Genomic DNA, 21,668 nt, shown 5'->3' with positions numbered 1-21,668 from the left:
TCTCAGGGGACAAATGTCTTGTGTTCTTGGTTTTTCATGCAGGTTCTCATTTACCCTTGAATGTCATGTTAACAATACTTACTTTCTCCTGATCCAGATATTTAAGATAGTTTTGCATAGTTTTATAATTTTTTTCAGTACAATGATTAATATGAAACAAATATTATTATGAATAGAACTCTACCTCTTTTTACAGGTTCTTTCTCCTTTATGGAATTTACAAACTCTCCTTTTCCATTCTCCAGTCTTCATTATCCCTGATTCTGTTCATTTGCTAAGAGCTCCATGGATTTAATGGGAGTTGGGTTTATAAGGACTAGGTTCAAATCAACTAATTGTCACAGATGATCCCAACAACATTAGCAATGACAGCAACAGTGAAACACACAGGGAAAAGCAGGCCAGGCCATGGAGATAAACTGGAAGAAGAGAGCCGGTGTCTGAGAGCCATGTCCTTCGTGAGGAGGGTCTCCCTTGCCTGGAGATCAGCAGCTCATCAGAGTGTAATCTCAAGAAAAAAGAAAAATCCAGCTTCCCTAAGGCATCAGTATTCAGAGGATGAACATCAAAGCCAAAACAACAACCAGGAGACAGGCAGCAGGTGGTAGAGCTCACCTGGGTCTCCCAGGTCACATGAGCTCAACTTCTGCTTTTCTTTTTTTTTTTTTAAATTTTATTTTTTCAATTACAGTTTATACTCAATATTAGTTCTGCATTAGTTTAATGTGTACAGCCTTGTGAGCAGGTAATCATATACTTTACAAAGTGTTCTCCTTGGTATTTCCAGTACCCACCTGGCATCATACACAGTTACTATAGTATTATTGACTATATTTCCTGTGCTGTACTTTACATTCCTGTGACTATTTCGTAAACACCAATTTGTACTTCTTAATCCCTTCAGCTTTTTTTTTTTACCCAGTATCTTATCTCTCCTTTCCTCCAGCAACCATCCGTCTGAGTCTATGAATCTGTTTCAATTTTGTTTGTTTATTTATTTTGTTCTTTAGATTCTGCATGTGAGTGAAACCATATGGTATTTGTCTTTCTCTAATGTAAGACCCCCTGGGTCCATCCATGGTGTCACAAATGGTAAGATTTCATTGTTTATTATGGTCAAGTAATATTCCGTTATGTATATGGACCACATCTTCTTCATCCACTTATCTATTGATGGGCACTTGGGCTTCTTCCATAGCTTGGCTACTGTAAATAATGTTGAATGAGCATAGGGGTTCATATATTCCTTCAAATTAGTGTTTTAATTTTTCTTCAGATACATACCCAGATTTGGAATCACTGGGTCATAAGGCAGTTTTACTTAGAAATTTCTGAAGACCCTCCATACTGTTTTCCACAGTGGCTGCACCAGTCTGCATTCCCACCAAGAGTGCATGAGGGTTCCCTTTTCTCCACATCCTCACCAATCACGTGTTTGTTGATTGATTGATGGTAGCCATTCTGACAGGTGTATGATGATATCTCATTATTTTAATTTGCATTTCTCTGATGATTAGTGATGTTGAGCATCTCTTCATATGTCTATTGGCCATCTGCATGTTCTTTTTGGAGAAGTGCCTATTCAGGTTACCTCTGCCCACTTTTTTAAATAATGCTTTTAAATCCTCACGTGAGGATATGTTTATTGATTTTATTTTATTTATTTATTTACTTTATTTTTTTAGAGAGAAGGGAAAGGAGAAAGAGAGGGAGAGAGACATCAATGTGTGGTTGCCTCTCATGCTCCCCCAACTGGGGACCTGGCATGCAACCTAGGCGTGCGCCCTGACTGGGAATCGAACCAGTGACACTTGTTTCACAGGCCGTTGCTCAATCCATTGAGCCACAGCAGTCAGGTCTGCCCGTTTTTTAAATTAGATTGTTCGTGTTTTTGATGTTGAGTTGTATGAGTTCTTTATAAATTTTGAACACTAACCCCTTTATTGATTCATCATTGGTGAATATCTTCTTCCATTCAGCAGGATTTTTGTTTTGTCAATGCTTTCTTTTGCTATGCAAAATCTTTTTAGTTTGATGTAGCCCCATTTGTTAATTTTTTTTCCCTTGCCTGGGGAGATATATTAGAAAAAATATTGCTATGATCCATGTTCAAGATTTTGCTGCCTATGTTTTCTTCTAGGAGTTTAATGGTTTTGAGTCTTACATTTAAATATTTAATCAATTTTGAATTTATTATTTTACATAATGTAAGAAAGTGGTGTAGTTTAAATTTTTTTTTTGCATGTATCTGCCCAGTTTTCCCAACACCATTTATTGAATAGACTATCTTTACCCCATTATATGAGGGGGACCCAAAAAATCAGAATGCGGGCCCCTTGTAGTATACACTCCCCCCATTAGGTGAGTGTTCTAGGAACCCATCTGTCCCAGTGTACCAGCTCGTGTTGTTGTGAGAGGCTGTGTTCATCTTCCATGAATTTTTTTGGAAGACTCAACCCCTTTGCCCATTTCATGATGGGGTGATTTACAAGCGCACCTGCCTACACCACCTGAGGGTTCAGCAGTTTTTGACCAAAAATGGCATGTCCCCTGTGCCCCATGATCCCTATTCACACACGCTCCCTCTGAGCAACATTTCTTTTGTTTTCCAGGATGAAGAAATTCCTCAAAGAAAAACATTTTGCAGATGTGGAAGAGGTGAAACAAAAAATAGCAGAAGCACTAAAAGTCATTGAAATGGATGAGTTCAAAAACTGTTTTGAGCAGTGGAAAAAATGTCTCGATAGGTGTATTGCATCGGATGGAGAGGACTTTGAAGGTGAGTGAAGTTTAAACATGTCAGAATAAATACACAATTTTTTACAATAAATTCAGTTTTTTTGGGGTCCCCCAATCGTATATTCTTGCCTCTTTTGTCAAATATTAATTGACCACATAGACATGGGTTTATTTCTGGGCTCTCTATTCTGTTTGCTTTGCTCTGTTTTCAAATTTGAGCTCAGTTAGCCACAAGAAACCCTTCTTGGTAGGTATCTTCTTTCTTGGGTCCACAATTTAATTAAACCTTTAAGTATATAGTTTAATTTCTGTGTCTTCTTTTTCTTTGAAATACTCTGACTAAAGCAGCCTGAAGCCCTAGATTTTTGCCAGACAAGCAAACAGGGTCCAGCAGCTGTTCTAGTCGATGGGTGGAAGCTTCAGGGGAGCCCCCTCTGGGCCGCCAGCCCACTCGTGTGTCATCCCCATGGGCCTGGAACACCGTGCGAGCTCTGAGGCAGTCGTCCCAGGCTGAGCAGTAATAATCAGCCTTGTCCCCAGGCTGGAGCCCAGAGATGCTCAGGGCGGCCGTGTCTCCTGAAATCGCTGAGAATCTGGGCAGGACCCTTGAGGGCCCAGGGCTGGGACCATGTATGAGAAGTTTGCGGGCACTTCCAGGAGCTGCTGGGAACAGGACACATGCACACCCCCAAAGTCTGTGCTGGTGGCTACCTGCCCCACGGTTCAGCCACTGCAGCCACCTGAGACAGGACAGACTGGGCCCAGGTCAGGAGGGAGGCACAGAGGAAGAGCCAGGAGTGTCAGTGAACAAGGACAGATTTAGGGTGTCCTGGTCCTCTCATCCCCAGCCCTTACACTGGCCTACGGTCACCTGTGCAGTGAGTGAAGTGAGAATGATGAGACCCCAGGCCATGGTGGAGACTCCCACCCCGATCTGTGTTTGGAGGCCCCTCAGTTAAGTTTGCGATCCCCGCGTCCCTTCTGTTATCCTCTGCTGCCCAGGATGAGGGAGGGGTTCTTCATGCCAACGAGCCCTGTCCCCCGGCTGCCCTAACTCACGCTGGGGCTTGAATCCGACCTTGCTGCCAGGAACACTGATCCCACAAGGAGGTAGGGCTGTAGCACGGGGTGCAGACTGTGGGTCCCAAAGGGCCTGCGAGGACACATCTGCTGGGCACCAGTGAGCACAGAAAAGAGGATAGCAGACCAGGGGCAGGTGGTGGCTCCCAGCTGGGATCAAGGCACAGACCCCTCAGGAACAGACCACCGTGCCCTGTGCTGCCTTAGGCTCAGGGATGCCTGTATGTTCTGTCTTCCCTGCTATCTGTTCTACTCTCTCCCAAAGGGCACAGTTGCTCAGAGTACATGCACCAGCCATTTTTCATTTCCGCTCCCAGCTCTACTCCACCGGGACTCACCTGCCCAGCTCATTGTGTTTATAGGACGGTCCTGGGAACTGGCTGCCCTGATAGAGAGCTCCCTGGCCGCAGCAGAGCAGGAAGCCCACTGGGGAGTCAGCAGCCACCCTCCCTCCCAGGGCACCAGGATAAGCTCTCTCTTCCTTCTCCCCTGCCCAGACCAGAGCCTTGTCCCCAGATCCAGGTCCTGCCCTCAGAGCCCGGCTTTCTCCATCTGGATTTTCTCCTCTCTCAACCCTCCTGACACAGCCTTACAATAGATTCTGAGAGCTGACGGTAAAGAAATAATAATAATAATAAAAGGAGCATGGTTATATGTATAACCCACTCATATTACCTACCTGATCCAAGAGTGAATTCACAGACTGTAGCATCAATGTGTAAACTGTGTGGTAGAGACTTTTCCTCAGCAGAAACCTCTCCTTGGGGAAAACATTTTGCAAGTGACAACCACTATGGCCCTAAGTGACAGAGTGTCCATGAAAAGCTCCTGTCTTTCTCACTGCTGTGCTCTAGACTTTCTTTGGGGGCCACTGCATAAGCTACAGTTCCTTAGCATCACAGGAGAACACAGACCTGTGCCAACAGCACACAACGTGAACTGACCCTCCATGTGCTCGTTCCTGTGACTTCAGGTGGTCTCTAGAGTCAGCAAGCATGGTCCCTAGTCTGGAATGACTCACTTGCTGAGGAAGTATCGAGCTGATGAGAAAAGCAAGGCTTTTTTGCTTTGGGGTTCTGTCAGACATGAGATTGGGGTGCAGCGATGGAAACTGGTTTTCCCGGTAAAGAACTGCCCCCATCTCTCAACAGATATTTTGTTCCCTCTGGGTGATTTGAGTTTGTGTGCATGTGGACAAAGTGTCCCTGTGTGTGCTCTCTGTGATTGGCTAAACTTAGAAATAAAAGGCAGATCAATTAACACAAGGGTAGTTGAAATCTATGGGTTCAACACACAAGTTTGGGACACCAAAGTGTACTCACATACTATAAATCATGTGCCAGGGAAGGGATGTGATGTTTGCAGCATCTTCTCTGGGGAGATAGAGATGGAAGTTGACATTTCTGCGCATGTTTGCACCTCCCGTAGACCAGGACTGCTTCTGAGAGTGACACACCCCGCAGTATCCACGCACAACATTAGAGGGCCGCGGTGTCTAGAAACCAGACCATGAATCCGTAAATACCTGCTGAGTTGCAGAAGCCAGGTGGGCCCTCAGGGCTCTGGGGCCATGGAGAGGCGTGTGCCCTGCTAGCAGCAGGGGGCACTGTGGGACTGCCCGGTGGTCCCTACAAAGCAGCTCAGTGAGGACTATTCATTTAAAGGAACTTTGTCCTGGAGGTGGGACCCTGTGCTCCTGCTGGGGACTCAGCAGCTGTGCCCTCTCTGGCCTGGCAGAGTCCCCTGAGCAGAGACCTTTGTGTTGTCTCAGCAGGTGCTTCCCCCCAGGGCTTTCCCAAGAGGTGAAGCCAACAATCCTCCTCTTCGGTGTGGGCTGTGAGCTGAGCCCCAGCACCAGGGCTCGGGGAGAGGCTGGGCAGTCCCTGGATGGACACACTTTGTATGGACAGCCCCTCCCCTGGCGGAGGGTGGGGAAGAAAAGGGGGCCTGGGCAGCCCAGCCCCACTGTGGGGCTCAGGGGCTGTGCACCATGGCCTGGACTCCTCTCCTCCTCGTGCTCCTCTCTCACTGCTCAGGTAGAGACAAGCTCAGGGACCAGGCCTCATTTCTTAGACTCATTCCCTTTATTCTCAATCTCCTGAGAAGCTTTACTGTGGTCTCTGCATCTACGCTGTCAAGTGTGTGTGTTTGCAGGGTCCCTCTCGCAGCCTGTGCTGACTCAGCCGCCCTCCTTCTCTGCATCCCCAGGAACTTCAGCCAGACTCACCTGCACCCCGAGCAGTGACATCAGTGTTGACAGCTATGGTATACAGTGGTACCAGCAGAAGCCAGGGAGCCCTCCCCGGTATCTGCTGTACTACCACACAGACTCAGAGAAGCACCAGGGCTCTGGGGTCCCCAGCCGCTTCTGGGGATCCAAAGACACCTCGGCCAATGCAGGGCTCCTGCTCATCCCTGGGCTGCAGCCTGAGGAAAAGGCAGGTTGTTACTGTAATATATGGGATGACGACCCCAAGACTGACACAGTGTCATAGACCCACAAGGAAAGGAGACAAAAACCTCTTCTCTGCTTTCCAAACCAGCCATAGACACGCCTGCTGACCTAGTCTAGCTCAGCAGTGACTTGTGTTGTCAGATTTTCTCTCTGCACCTGATTTCCTTGCCAGCAGTCCTGACAATGTCACATCTTTGTCTTCATTTCAAATTTTGGATTGATTTATTGCTCAGGCATCCCACTAGGAACAATATTCTATATCATATTTACAATATTTGCTGTACAGTCATTACATATGCATTATATACAGGCCTCAAGATTCACAGAAATTGTGTCTATCAAGTGCTTGCTCTTTTTAAAAAAATTTCAGCACAGTCTTTGCTGGTGTGTACATGCAGGGAAACAGTTAGCCCCTGCTCCACGAGGGCAGCGCACAGGCTGAGTGAGGCTGGAGGACGCAGAGGACCTGGCTATGGTGTATGCTGTCACAGTGTCCCTGTGAACAGCTCTCCCCCCGGAAACTAAACCCGTCAGATGGTGGTGGCAACCAGACGTGTGCAAGGACAGGTAGGTTGTACAAGGAAAAGTCATCCTCACAGGAGCTGAAAGCACTAAAATACCTGGGAAGGTGCAAGCTCTCACGGCAGGGCCAGGAGGCTCCCTCTGCACTGTGAGCCAGACTGATGGCAGGGCAGTGGGGACAGGGTAAGGCAGCAGAGGTTTTTGTCTCACTTCTCCTCTGCCTGTGTCACTGTGGGTTACACGAAGCTACTCCCACTGCCATGGTCTGCTCCACAGTAGTAGTCAGCCTCGTCCTCTGTCTGGATGTTCTGGATGGTCAGGTACCGATCTGAGCCAGAGCCTGAGCCTGAGAAGCGATCAGGAACCCCGTCCCCCTTGGATCCAACAATACCACTGGTGCCCACTCGGAACAGGAACCGGGGGCCCTTCCCTGGGCCCTGCTGGTACCAGTCCACACTGTAACCACTGTAGCCACTGCTCAGGGTGCAGGTGAGCTTGGCCGAGGCTCCCAAGGAGGCAGATGCAGACGGCGGCTGGGTCAGCACCGGCTGGGTCAGCACAGGCTGGGAGAAGGAACCTGAAACACAGACGCCCATTATGTTATAGAGGAAGGACAATGGAGAAGGACATTTCCAGCATGTGGGGGCAGGTCATATGGTGAGCTGGGAGTCAGGACACTGACCTGTGCAGTGAAGGAGGAGGGTGAGGAGGGGGAGCGGAGTCCAGGCCATGGTGCAGATGCCCCAGAGCTTTGCTGAGGCTGACACACTGCTGCTCTCTTATCCCCATGGACCCAGGAGAAAGGGACCTTCCATGCAAATTAGTTTCTCTGTTCTAGAAAATCAGACATCTCCCTGGGTCCCATGTGTCTCCCCCAGTGACTGAGTGTCATAACCTAAAGGGGTGGGCTTTGGCTGGGGCTGGCCTGAGGTTCCCCAGGGGCCCAGAGAGAGCACAGCTGCTAAGCCCAGTGAGCACTGAGCAGAGATAGGAGGGCGGCCTGGTGTCCCAGCTGAGAGCCCCACAGATGTTTCATATACTAACTGTGTATAAAATGAAATCTACTAGTGCTGACAGCAGATATAGTTTAGCCTTGAACTCATTTGCTAGGGTCCCCAGGAATTCAGTTCTCTTCCTACCTGATTCCTCCCTGATGGGCATGCAGGATAAGGTGGCAGGTGTTTGTGAGGATGAGTTAGCAGGCAGGGTTTACTGGATTCACTAGAAAATAAGGAACCTGGGAAGAGAGGTTCAGACAGAGGGAAGAGGATATGAGTGTCAAATCCAGGGAAGGTCTGGGAACATGTCCATGATCTTTCTGATGGCAAGACCTGGTAATGAGCTCAAGAAGTCACAGGGCAGAAGGCTTGTAGAAAGGAAGCAAGAGAGAGCAGGATTTGGGAAGAAAATTCATGAATCAGAGAGGGTGACGGGGCAGGGGAAGATGGTGGGCACTTTAGGAAAGCCCTGGGGAGAAGCCATCAGCAGATGGGCAAGGGGGCAGCAGACTGTGCTGGGGATAGAGGGGACCCCCTCCTACCTTTGCGTCTGTCTTCTAATCAGCTCTGTGCACAGAATGGCATTTTATGAACCAAAATTATGAGTTGTGTGCCAGAACTTTTCTTAGATTCTTGTCTGGCATGAATCCCCCTGGTTTTATGGGCTTGTTACTATGAACCTATGTATGTGGATTTGGAGGCAGTTGGAAGTTGATTGAAAAGAATCTCAGGCTTCTCCCCAAACCCACTGAGTCAATCTGTTCAATGAGCGAGACCTCAGCGCTTCACCTACACAGCTGGGGGAGAAGCGCTGCTCTAACACAGGCTCTGAGCCAGTGCTGCATTTTGCATGTGAATGGCTTCTCACATCTCAGTCTTTTCTGCAAAACATAATGTGTGCAGCAACTAACCTCCTGTTTCCGTATTTGGGGCATTTTACCTCAGGAATAACGCACTAGAGGCTTCCCAGTGAGACTGCTCAGACCTTGGAAGATCTAATGAAATGACCGAAAGTGTGTTAGTAATCACAAGAGGATCGTTATGTTTTTCTAATATTGATATTGGTAAGCAACCAAAACTAGCAAAAAGTATAATTTTCCATTAGTATTTACAATTTTAATTATATTCAGCAGTCACTGAAACATTTCTTATACTTTTAAACACATGGAGAATTACTTACATCTTTCTTAAATGACAGTAGCAGTAAAAAGTGAATTACGAGCAAATAGGATAATCATAGTTGTGGAATTTTGAGTTCAAAGCTGTAAGAAATGCACTAAAATTTAAAAACAGTCCAGGTCATGGTGGAGACTTTCTAAGATCCTGGGGCCTCAGGCTGCTGCTGGTCCCTGGGGTGCCCCTTTATCTCCTCAGCTCCATTGGGAAGAAGTGCCGTTGGTGGGGCATTATGAAATATGAGCCCACAGTACCACCCAGTTCTGGGTTCTCTGTCCAGTTTGTAGCTTCCCTTTCAGGAAGAGGCTGAGGTCCCTTGAGAGGAAGCACCTTCTGTCCCCTCTAATTCAGGCAGTGAACATGGGTCAGGGCCCATTCAACTAGAACCATTTGAGTTGGTTTCAGACTTGGCAGCTGAGAAGATCCACAGCGCCCCCTGGTGACGTCTCAAGGGAGGTTAGCGGTGGTGGTGGGAACTACGCAGAAGAATGATGGCTCCTTTTCAACATACAAATCAATCAACATATAACAAACAAGCAAATAAATAAATATCAGGTAAAATTATTAATATTGAAAAGTTTTATATTTTATCTAAATAAGTAAACGGCAGGTAAGAGATTAATATTTTAAAAACATTTTTCTTAAGTGCACATGGAAATGAAAGTACAGCCTATGACCATGGTTTGAGTGGGAAAGTGTTACCAGCTGTTATAGCACCTCCTGCAACACAGAAGCTATGGTTTGGGCTGCCATCCTCAGAGGAGGGTGTAATGTATATTTTTATACCTCTGTGTGTGTTTGTGTGAAAACTTAATGTTATAATACTTTTACACTTACAGTAAACTTGAAAAGTAACTACAAAAAACGTGTACAGAAATTTCAACCACATTCTCCTAACATTAAAACCTTGAAGAGCCACAGTCATGTTTAAATCTTGGAACAATAACATCAACTAAACTGAAGGTTTTATGGAGATGTTAAAAGTTTTCCCATTAATATCATTTTCCTGTTCCTAGATCCAATCCAGCAATCTAATAATGCAATGATCAACACATGGGAAGTTCAAGCAGACGACCGCCTAGCCTGGAGGCTCGCGGTCAGGCAAGGTATGTCACGTGCAGAGGCTGCGCGCAACGAGGAGGCTGTCCAGAAAAGATCGAGGCGGAAGCAGCGTCAACAGCAGCAACAACAGCCATCTGCCTCCACCTGTAACAAGTGCGGCAGGGATTGTCACTCCCGAGTCGGACTGCACAGCCATTCTCAGCGGTGCAGATAGATAGACTCTCAGGAAGCTACGCCATCGTCTCTCGAGACTGACGGCTGCCGACGATTGCAGGAAAAAAAGTAAATATCCTTTTAATTTAATTTATTTTTTATTGAGTTAACATAAACATTTTCTAATAAGAGTTTTTATAGAGATGGGGAAAATAAAGCAAACTGAAATTTCTCTTTTATTCTCCTCCTCCTCACAGCCCAGGATGCCGTAGGGCACAACCCCCAGCCCAGCACCCCCTGTTCCTGTTCGCAGGCTGGCACTCAATCCACTGAGCCACACCAGCCAGGGCACATAAGAAGAGTCTTACAGAGAGCAGTGGTGTTTCTGAGTCTCAGTGTTGTTTGATACGTTGGTAGCTAAGCACACTCCCCATCTTTATAGGCAGAGAGGAAGCAAGAAAGCCCATTTGTGCAAGAGTCACACTGGATAGATGGACACACTGTGGTAGAGACTGGAGCAGGCAAACAATTATGAACCATGGGACAGGAGAACAGGACCGTGGCGCCCCTTCCCCATGGTGCGTTGACCATTTCCACCTTCTCTTTTTTTCTTTTTGCTAAGGTTGAGCTATTCTTAGCATAGGAATAGATTTTGGTTTTATTTTCCAGTGGGTTTACATCCCTGTGTGAATGCTATTACCCATGTAGAGCTAACAGTGATGGTTGGTCTCATCCTCTGGTGGATCTCTATGATGATGAAGGCAGCTTTGTTTTCAGCGATGGATCCAGAGAAACAAGCAGAGACCCCAGAGGATTCTGTAGATGAGCATGTGTGGAGCCTGGCCTGGGGTCTGCTATTACCAGCTGGGGTAGTTACTACTAGAGACTGACCTGGAGCTAAGGCCACAGGTGGGTGTGACTGTTCGTCCTGGAGACACTGACAGTGACAGCTCCTGAGTCACCATAGTCTGAGAATTCGCACTTCAAACCAACAGGAGTGTGACAGATGTTATTATGGGAGGAAGGGGTCACCCTGAGATACTTCTTTTATGTGCCTCACAGGATGCAGAGTTTTTTCTCCTGACCTGAGCAGTAAATGAGGAGCCCGAGCAGAAGCACCGTCCAGGCCATGGTGGGGACGCTCACAGGATGTGGCCTCCTCAGGCTCCTGGGCTGCAGCGTGGTGCCCAGGGTCTTTTTCATGCTTCCCAGACCCACAAGGAGGTAAAGTTGCTTCATGCAAATCAGCTTCCCCTCTCTTCCTGTCCCAGTGTCACTATGATGTCCTCTGGGGAGATCTTGATAAAGGGAGATGCTGGACCTCACACAGACCAGTGACTGCACAGTGACTGAGACACTGAGTGAGGGGGGCTGTCTTTCACCAAATCAGCTTCCCTAGGTTCCTGGTGACCTCAGTCCTAATTTCTTCTCTGGAAAGCTGCAGGTCTGAATGGTGACCTGTGTGAGGTCTCACCCTCCTGCCCCAATAATCTTGTTTTTCCTGAACCTAACCCTGTCCTTCTGAATATTTTCTGGCCTCTCTAGTAACATCCCTTTTTGCCCTCTTTGTGGGGTCCCCTCCCTTCAGCACTGAGACCACTAGGAAGTCACAGAGCCAGTGTTAGGGGTGTGAAGGGACAGGGGTCTCTTACTGACACAATCCTGTAAACTCTCCAAGTACAGCAGTCAGGGGCCAAGGTTGGAGCTGTACTGGCAGGTGGTAGAAAGGCTGGGACAACGCACTTCTTGTGCCCAGGTGACAAAAATGAAGGGCAGTGCAAGTGTACCCCACCAACATCCTTCGCTTTCCCCCCCAATGAAACTCCTGTTCAGTGAGTGAGGAGGGTGAAGAGCAGAGGGATCTGGGTCATGATGGGGAAGCCCCAGAGCTCTGCTTGCTCAGGCCTAGTTGCTGGAACTGAGCCGCTCTCATCACCAAGTTTCTCTGGTCCTATGTCCCACAAGACTCATGGGACGTGTTTCTTCATGCAGATTTGTTCCTGAGGTGTGACCGTCCCTTTCTTTATACCTGGACACCAGGCTGGAAAAAGAACTCTAGGAAGGAGGGAGGATGAAATACGAAGCAAGTGAGAGCCAGAGCCCAGACCTCACATGGCCCCTGTGAATCCCAAGGATGCAGTGCCCATAACAGGTCGATTCCAAAGGACTTTCCTACATTGTAGTCCTCATATGGGCACGCTGTCCTCATGCTGCCCATTCAGCTATCTGTGAGAGGAAGTCTCTTTGAATTCCTGCTGTGTAGAGATGAACACAGGTTGAGTCAGTAATTTGAGCAATAACTCAGATAAAACACCATAGAGCCTTGAATGCTCATAACTTGAGAAAAGCAATACCTATAGCACATGGAAAGGTAGTCAATATCACTGGTCACTAGAGAAATACAAATTAAAACAGAACTAAGAGCCCCAGCTCATGTGGCTCAATTGGTTAGGTGTCATCCTGCAAAGCAAAAGGTCGCTGGTTCGAATCCTGATAAGGGCACATGCCTGGGTCACAAGATTGATCCCCAGTCAGGGCATGTACAAGAGGCAACCAATCAACATTTCTCTCTAAAACTTCAGTGAGATATCACTTCACCCAAACTAGAAGGGCTCTAATAAAAGGAGACATATTAACAACAGTTGGGGAAGATGTGAAGAAGTCAGAATCCTGCGATATCGCTGGTAGAAATGTAAACCAATCCAGCCATATTGCAAAACTTCTAACAATCTCTCACAATTATAACAAAGTTATTGTATGTCTCAGTAATTCCACTTCTGGTGTCTACCCAAGATAAATGAAAACGTATCTACTCAAAATAAATGATAACTTGTACAAACATATCCTTGGCAGCACTACCCATAATAGCCAAAGATAAAAAACAACTCAAATGTCCATCAGCAGATGCTGGGTAAACAAACTTTGGTGTGCTGAGGCACTGAAGTATTATTTGGTGAAAAAAAATTTTTTTTTAAAAAGGGTTACTGACTCATGCCATAGCATGGGCGGGACGTCAAGTACATTATTCAGAAGAATTTTAAAGGAAACAAGATAGCCACAAAGGACTATCTATTTTCTGCTTCCATCTATATAAAATATATAAAATAGAAAATAAATATATAAATACAGAAAGTGGGTCAGCAGTTGCCTGGGACTGATGGAGGTGTCATGAGGTGTGATTACTAATGGATGGGGACTTCCTCTGAGGGATAATGATAATGTCCTAAAATCAGAGTATGGGATGGTTACACTACTCTGTATATATGTTAAATACTATTGTTTGTACAGATTAAACCAGTGAAACTTATGGCATGCAAATTATAGCTCAATAAAGTTATGATAAAAAATAATATGAGAAGGATCACCTGTCACTAAGTCTTTAAAGTGGGTCTTTGTTAAAAACATCAGACCTTCAGAGTTGGATGCTCTAGGTCAGCCACAATCACCACTTTTGGCTGTCACGGGCACTGATGGGGGTGATCACAGGGAACAGGGGCAGGTTTTTGTCTCAGTTCCCCACGGGTCTGGAGGACTGTGTGATTGCTGATGCCTTTGTCCCACGTCGAACAGTAATAAACAGCCTCATCCTCGGGCTGGAGGCCCGTGATGGTCAGCACAGCCGTGTTGCCGGATTGGGAGCCAGAGAACCGATCTGGGATCCCTGAGGGCCGAGAGCTTCCAAGCATCACAGCTTTGGGGGCAGCACCAGGAATCTGTTGGTACCAGCCTACACCATAGTATCCAACATTGTTGCTGTTCCCAGTGCAGGAGAGGGTGACCTTCTGTCCCACAGACCCTGACGCTGAGGTTTCCTGTGTCAGCCCAGACTGCGCCCAGGACCCTGGAACAAAAGGGTAGAGACACAGAGATGTGAGACTAGGGTTATTTCTCACAGCGTGTTCTCAGTAAAAGAGAAGACAATGTGTCCCAGGCATCCCCCATAACCACTTCTGCTTCCCTCAGACAGTCACCTGAGCAGTGAGCAAGGACGGCGAGGAGGAGAGGGGTCCAGGCCATGGTGGAGGTGCCCCACGCTCTGCTTCTGAGCCCACAAGTGAGTGAACTGCACAGTATCTTATCTTCTCCCCTCGTGGGAGGGCAGAGAGGAACCCTTCATGCAAATTGTTTCCTCCCCCTGGTGTCCCTGGGGATAAAGGTGGTGAAAGCTGAGTGTGGGTGGGGCTGCGGGAGCCTCTCCTGGGGCTCTGGTTGGTCACAGCTGCTGGTCCCCAGTGAGCACAGAGCAGAGGCCACGAGGCAGGGCTCCCGCCCTGGTTTTCCAGCTGAGATCCCTCCCCCACAGACCCTCAGGGACAGGCCCACAGCGCCCCCTGCTGCTTCAGAGTCCAGATTCACTGCTGACTGGGGTGGACAGGCAGGAGCTTAGTACAGAGAGTGAGACTCTGGACTTCAGTCTCGCCTGGCACACTACCCACCCCACACAGGGCAGGGGCTTCTCACTGTGCTGCAGGTGTCCCCACACCTCACTCCTCACCTTAAAGACATGACCTCCTCAGCGTGAGGTCATCCTCCTGCTCCTCCCACCATTTAGATAATTATGTTGTTGGGACCATAGGTGCCTGAGCCCTCAGAGTGCATGAGTCCTCCATTCAGAGAACGGAAGGGCAGAGGGTATAAACACCCCTCCACGCCCTCTATTTCAGGGCCTGGGGTGGCCAGCTCCTCTCTCTCCTCATACTTTACTTCCCACCACGGCGGCTCAGTATCCACAAACCTCTTCAACGGTCTCATCTTCACCTGTGATGGGGCCTGAGTCCATTGATAACCATGCCCAGGGGACTTCTCTAGGCAGAGACCAGAATTATTAGGAAGTGAGATCTGCTTTCTTGTCGCTCTTTCCCCTGAGAGCATCTGCATGAGATAGTCAATAGCACTTCCCTCCCAGGAGGCAGCCAGGACCCCACAGCCCCTACGGGGTACACCAGGGTGAATGGGTCTGTTGCACCACATGAGGCGTGCATCGGGATGGGATTGGATCTTGAAGTTGCAAGAAGAGTGTTCAGTATCATGACTCTGAAGTCCGTGGTGCCCTGTCTGAGCCTTCTTCCACTGTCTACAATGCATATTTATTTGCTCAACGCATCCTGCTCTAAACCTTACTATGTGTCAGACTCATATTCTACTCATATAAAGAACAGCAACACAATGAGTTCCATAGTGCCTTAACCTAATCAATTTTGTGGTAATCATAACATTATATGAATTATATATATTTTAATATGTAAATATAGATACTTTTTATACAGTCACTCTCCACTCTCACTAATTAACTTCAGAAATGCATATTGTATTCCTGTGAGGGCTTAATGCTTTCCTCTGAATAATTCACAGAAAACATCACCCCACTCTATTGACTAGGAATCACATGAAGACCAAAGGATGCCCATGGCTATGACAATTTCTTTTTTTGCTTATTGTAGCACTGATTATCTGAAACATGATGATATTTATTAGTTGCTTAGTATTTTTTTTAATTAAGAAAAAATTAAGTCTGTGAATCAGAGAACAAAACACAACTATTCTCTTTCTTTAACCTGTGGTTCAAACATGTGTGCCCTTCTTGCATATGGACCATAATCATCTGACCAAATTCCCAACCAGAAGAATGGAAGCCATCCTAGACCCATCCATATAACCCACATTAAACTTCCAAGCAATGCCTAAGACCAGCATTTTCCACAAAGGAAATGATCTTGAATCTTCTCTACTCTCCTCATCTTTGCTATACTCAACTAGGTCTGGACACTATCTTCTCCAGGATGGGACAAATAGACCCTAACCTGTCTCCCTGTCCTGCTCATTTTATTCTCATTGCAGCTGGAAATTTAGTAAGCAGACACCAATGTATGCATGTCACTCCTCACCTGACAGTCCTTTGGTGACTATTTTTTTCCTTCTTAGCGTAAGTCCTCACAACAATCTGACCTCTACCTGCCTCTTCAGCTCTCCTGCCACTTTCTAAGGAGGCCTTCCTGATATCCTTCTTTACTCCAATAATTAAATGCATGGCCTAAAGCAACTATTCCCACTTATTTGAGTGACCAATATCTCTTTCTTTGCATCATTCTGCCCCTCACTGGCATATCCATCTCACTCCTGCTAATTTTGAAAATCCCAAATTGGACACTGCTCTTATTGATTAGGTTTTCTGGCCCAATTCCTCACCCACCTTCCATCCCAAACCTACACAGGCACCGTCTCACGTGCGTGCTTGTGTTTCACTTACTTTTTCTCTCATTGCACATCTTCAGTGGCCAGGAATAAGCAGATATAGAACTGTAAGTACACAATTGGCATATTTTTCAGTTTGGTTGTAATTCAGAAGAGATTTATAACTTTTTCAGATAAAAATATACTTTTATCGCATCCCTGGAACATCCAAGTGTATTTCCCAGAATGAAGGATTCAGACCCCTCTCCTCCATAGACCAGCCCCAGAGCGCCCCCTGCCGGACCCACATCACAATCTCTCTCGGTCTTTCTGTCTCTCCTGAAGAATACAGGTACAAGATCCATGATTTTGGACTGTTTCACCAATCACTCTGGGTCTCACTGGTTAGGGATCCTGGAATATTTGTTCACACAGAAAAGAGAAGAGACTGTTCCGCCTTCTCCAGGATACACCTATGGGATCTTTGCAAAAACTTGAGTTTGTGGAATCTTTGATTTCACAACAATATGAAGTTACTTAAACAGAATGTCTCTCTCGACTTGAGGGAGGAGGTTAAAGCTTAAAACAAAGGGAGGTTGATCCTAAATGTGCACCCAAACCACCGGCTCATAGAGTCACACAGTGGCCCACGTGGTGGGCTACGGGTCCACCTGACAAGAGGATGTTACCCTCTGGATCCCACTCCCGTCCTTCTTTTGACTCTCTTGTTCCTTGGACTTTGCTATTTGGTGCCCATTATTGGGTCATTTTTTATTAAAGAGCTGACTACCCTTCCAAGTATGTATGTCAAGCAGACTAATGCCCAGTTAAAAGCCACTGTGAGGGTGGTGTTGGGAGTTTTGGTCAAGATCTGATGTACTTGCTTCACCCCCACACTCCCCAGTGATCCCCTGAGCAGTTCAGTACTCCAGCAGTGGCTGGCAGGGGTGGATTTTGTTACTTTTTTAATAAACGTAAAGCCCAAAAGATGTTTATAATCATTCAGAGCAGTAAAGAGATCAAAGCTGCTCTTTATCCAGTGTCTCCCAGCATTACTAAGGACACGGGATCCTGTGACACTGGACATAATTGCATCACCACACAATCAATGCTAATTGCTGCCATACAAAGTGTCCCCAGGACAAGCAAGGTGTCTCCTCTCTACAGAAAGGCTCAGCTGGTCCAAGCTTCCCAAACTCAGGTTCAGGAGGGGCGATCATCTTCACTTGGCACCACCTGAAAATGCAAGCATCCCAATGCCATGTGGTGTCCCCCCATCGGGCTTTATTGGAGAAATTTACAACAGTGGGCTCAGCACATCCACAGCCCTTTTACTCTCCCCTGAGCCTCACGAGAAACAGATGTGGTCGCGGCCAGGGGCAGCTGGATGGGTTTGGGGTTGTCCTCCTCAGGAAGCACCCTGTCCTCCATCTGAGAGGCTCTGTCTACAATAAATGAAGTGGGTGAGAGGTCATGCAGGCAGACGTGATGGAGGCGAGTCAGCAGCAGCTCAGGGGAGATGCCTGTGCCTTAACTCTGTGTTCATGGCACCTGGAGACTCGAGAGACTGAGATCACTGGGGGAGGCACGGACGGCATTCCAGGCCAGCTCAGGCCAGGCCACGCTGAGAGAGACATCCGAGTCACCTACAGACAGCTGTTTCACGTAAGTAGGATCTGAAGCCGATACAAATAGGCAAACCTGTCCTCGGAGACAGAAAAGAGGAACAAGGATGGTGCTCCTGAGGAGCCATTTCTAGGAACCCCTCAGCCGCTCACCTGTGCAGAGAGAAGGGTGGAGGGAGGAAGACTCTAGGCCAGGGCTGGAGTGTCCCCAGAGTTGGCTTCCTGACCCATTAATGTGTGACATAGCTCCCCCACATATCCCTGGTCCTAAAATTTTTATCGATTGTGTCTTCTTCAACTGAGTGTCCCCAAACTCTGAATGTCTCCAGCCTTGCTGACATCTTGGTCTGACCCTTGTCACATTGGGAGGAAGAAAGGCAATGATTACAGATCCTGCTTTAGTGAGGAGGGAGCCCTTTTTTAAAAATCCTCACCCGAGGATATGTTTATTGATTTGAGAGAGAGAGAAATGTGAGAGAGAGAAATATAAGAGAGAAACATTAATCAGTGGCCTCCTGTGCAGTCGAACCCACAATCTTTATGGTGCACGGGGTGATGCTCCAAGCAACTGATCCACCAGCCAGGGAAGTGAGGGAGCCTTTTGCTGACATCCTGGCACACATGCAGGGGTCACACACAATCATATTTCAATGTGGAGAAGATTCTGTTTGCTTAGCATCCCTGGAGCCAGAGAAACCTGCTTCCTCTGAGCCCCAGGAGGAGAGCACAGTTTGCAGAAACAGGCCACAGTGAGCACATGAAGACGGAATACAAACTCACTCCTGGCGCAGTTTCCTGGGAGACGGGCTTGGGGCGCTTTGGACCCAGTGACCCACCAGAGCCCTCAGGCTACTCACACAACTGATTCAGGCCTAGACCCTGGGCTGGGCACCTCCTTCCTTGTCTCTCATGCCCCTGAGTTTATGGAGCCCTGAGACCTGACTTTGCCCATGTAGACGTGAGCAGGTTGAAAAGATTTTAACAATGGGTAAACTTTTAACTAATGAAAATAAGAAAAAAACAAAAACAAAAATGTACATCCAAAGGTCTAAGGAAAAGACTGGCCAACTGAAGAAGTGACAATAAATGTCACCCTGAATTAAACTTGGTCCCAGGCAGATCAGGGGTGACAGCCACAGGCAGAAAGAGCACAATAAGGGTTTTGGTCTCACTTCCCCGTGACTCTGGAGCACTGTGTAAGTGCTACTGCCGCCGTGCCATGTATTACAGTAATAGTCAGCCTCGTCCTCAGGCTGCAGCCCAGAGATGAGCAGGAGCCCTGCGTTGGCCGAGGCGTCTTTAGATCCTGAGAAGCGGCTGGGGACCCCGGAGCCCTGGTGCTTCCTTGAGTCTGAGTAGTAGTACAGCAGATACCGGGGAGGGCTATCTGGCTTCTGCTGGTACCACCGTATACCATAGCTGCCAACACTGAAGCCACTGCTCAGGGTGCAGGTGAGTCTGGCTGTTGATCCCGGAGATGCAGAGACAGAGGGTGGCTGAGTCAGCACAGGCTGCGAGAGGGAACCTGCAAACACAGACACATCAGAGGGAACAGAAGGGTCAAGGTGCAGGTGCTCTGTGTCCTTGAGACCTGTCCCTACCTGCGCAGTGAGAGAGGAGCACGAGGAGGAGAGGAGCCCAGGCCATGGTGCACACAGCCGTGCTGGAACCCCAGAGCTAGAGCTCTGTTGTCTGGGTTTCTTTTATCTTCTTCACTGGCCTCAAATAGGAGGGGCTGCTCACACAAATCTGTTTCCCTTCCTGGAGGACCTGGTGAGTCTCAGAGTCTCCCCCTGGGAGGTACTTGGGAGGAAACAGCTGCTGGGACCTTACACAGACCAGGGAGCAGGAGACTCTGCCCAGCCCAGAGGACTCAGACGCTGAGTCCTCATCAGCAAACAGGCACCAAAGCCCCAGCCCTGGGGAATTTGGGGGATTGCACAGCAGAGAGTGCCCACTGAGCGTAGGGAGGACCCACTGGGCCCCCCACTACCCACTTTTCAAACTTTGGTTTATGGAAATGATGTTAGAGATGTAGGCCTGATGGCGGGACCACTGTCACTCTCTAACATCCACGGGCCACAACCCCTGCTCTGTGCAAAAGTAATTGATATTATCAAACAGCTCTTTCCATCTGGGGAGCTTCTAGATTCCTGCAAGCAAGAGACGTGGATGAATCGACCACTGTACAAGGCAGAACCACAGGAGATGAGAATGCAGAGGGTTCTGGGAGCAAAGACCCAAGTAGGCACAGGAGGAGGTGATCAGTGATCCGGGGTCTGAATGGCGATTGAGGGTCCTGCTGGCGCACAACAAAGGGCCCAATATTCTGAGAAGATGTGAGGATTCTTAGACATTTAGCAGAATTCGCAAACACTCAGAGACATGAAATAGAGTCAGTTTGAGGAGCAGACAGAAGAACATCTAGGTGCCCATTGCACTGGCCTGATGGCAGGTAACAGTAATTGTAGCCAGACTGCAGAGAAGTTTCTCGATCATAAGGAGGGGATGGAGGTATATTTAGGACAACTTTAATGAGGTATAATTTTCATACAATCAACTGCCCATAATTAAATGTATAATGTGATAAATTCTCACATATGTGAATCCATCACCACAATCAAGATAATAAATATATCTGCTACCCTTAAACATGTCCATATGCCCCCTTTGAAGTCCCTGCCTCCTGTCACCCCCTCTCCAATCTCTAAGAAATCCTTGATGTTCTCTTTATCATTTACATGTCATAGTTTTTATATAAATAGAACTTTATTTTTTGTATTTTTCTGGCTTCCTTTATTTAGCATAATTTTTTGAGGTCTGGTCATGTTTTGCATGTATACATAGATCATTCCTTGCTCAATAGCATCCCATTACATGGCTATGCCACAGTGTGTTTATCCATTCACCTGTTGGCAAGCCTTTGGGGTGTTTCCACATTGGGACATTATGCATGAAGTGTTATTTATATTATAAATCAATCAATCAGTCAACTTATATATGTGTGTTGCTATATAAGTATTAATAATATAAATATTTAATATATTAATAAATTTAAATCTTAATGTATATATTCGTGTGTATTTTAAATGAATAAATCTGCTATGCATATTTGTGGACAAATCCTTGTATGACTATGCACTTTATTTTTCATGGGTAAAGAAAATAGCTGAATCATAAGGGAGGCATACATTCAACCTTATTAAAAACTTTCAAACTATTTTCCAAAGCAGTTTATTGATTTCACACTCCCACCACAAGTGCACAATAATTATTGGGCCACACACTCTCCCAAACCCTGGTATAGTCATTTTACTTTTGCCTATTCTCATAACTGTGTAGTAATTTTTTTAAATTTCCATTTCCATATTATGTAAAGATGATGAACATCTTGTCATGTCCTTATTTGCCACCATTTATCATCTTTGGTAAAGTGTCTGCCCAAATTTAATTGAATTGCCTTCTAATCATGGAATTGTAGAAGTTCTTTATATATTATTTATACAAGTCCTGTATTACAGATACAGTTTTACATATATATTTTCCAAGTTTATCAATTGTATTGTCATTATCATAACAGTGTCTTTCAAAGAGCAGGGTACTTAAACTTTATGAAGTCTAATTTATCAATTTATTTTTTAATGGTTGGTACATTTTTTTATCTCACTATAGTTGTATTTTTTTTCC

At 46.7% G+C, this 21,668-nt stretch overlaps 1 pseudogene; it reads right to left on the bottom strand.

Annotated features, from left to right (window-relative positions):
- Positions 1–17,667: 17,667 nt before the first annotated feature.
- On the bottom strand, positions 17,668–19,628 carry LOC149997086 (putative non-functional immunoglobulin lambda variable 5-48 pseudogene; annotated as a pseudogene).
- Between the last annotated feature and the right edge of the window lie 2,040 nt (positions 19,629–21,668).

Source organism: Furipterus horrens, unplaced genomic scaffold (genome assembly GCF_987537825.1).
Source record: "Furipterus horrens unplaced genomic scaffold, mFurHor1.1.pri manual_scaffold_11, whole genome shotgun sequence".
In the NCBI taxonomy this organism is placed as follows: domain Eukaryota; kingdom Metazoa; phylum Chordata; class Mammalia; order Chiroptera; family Furipteridae; genus Furipterus; species Furipterus horrens.
The sequence above is the reverse complement of the archived record's forward strand: the minus strand, read 5'-3'. Positions and strand labels throughout refer to the sequence as shown.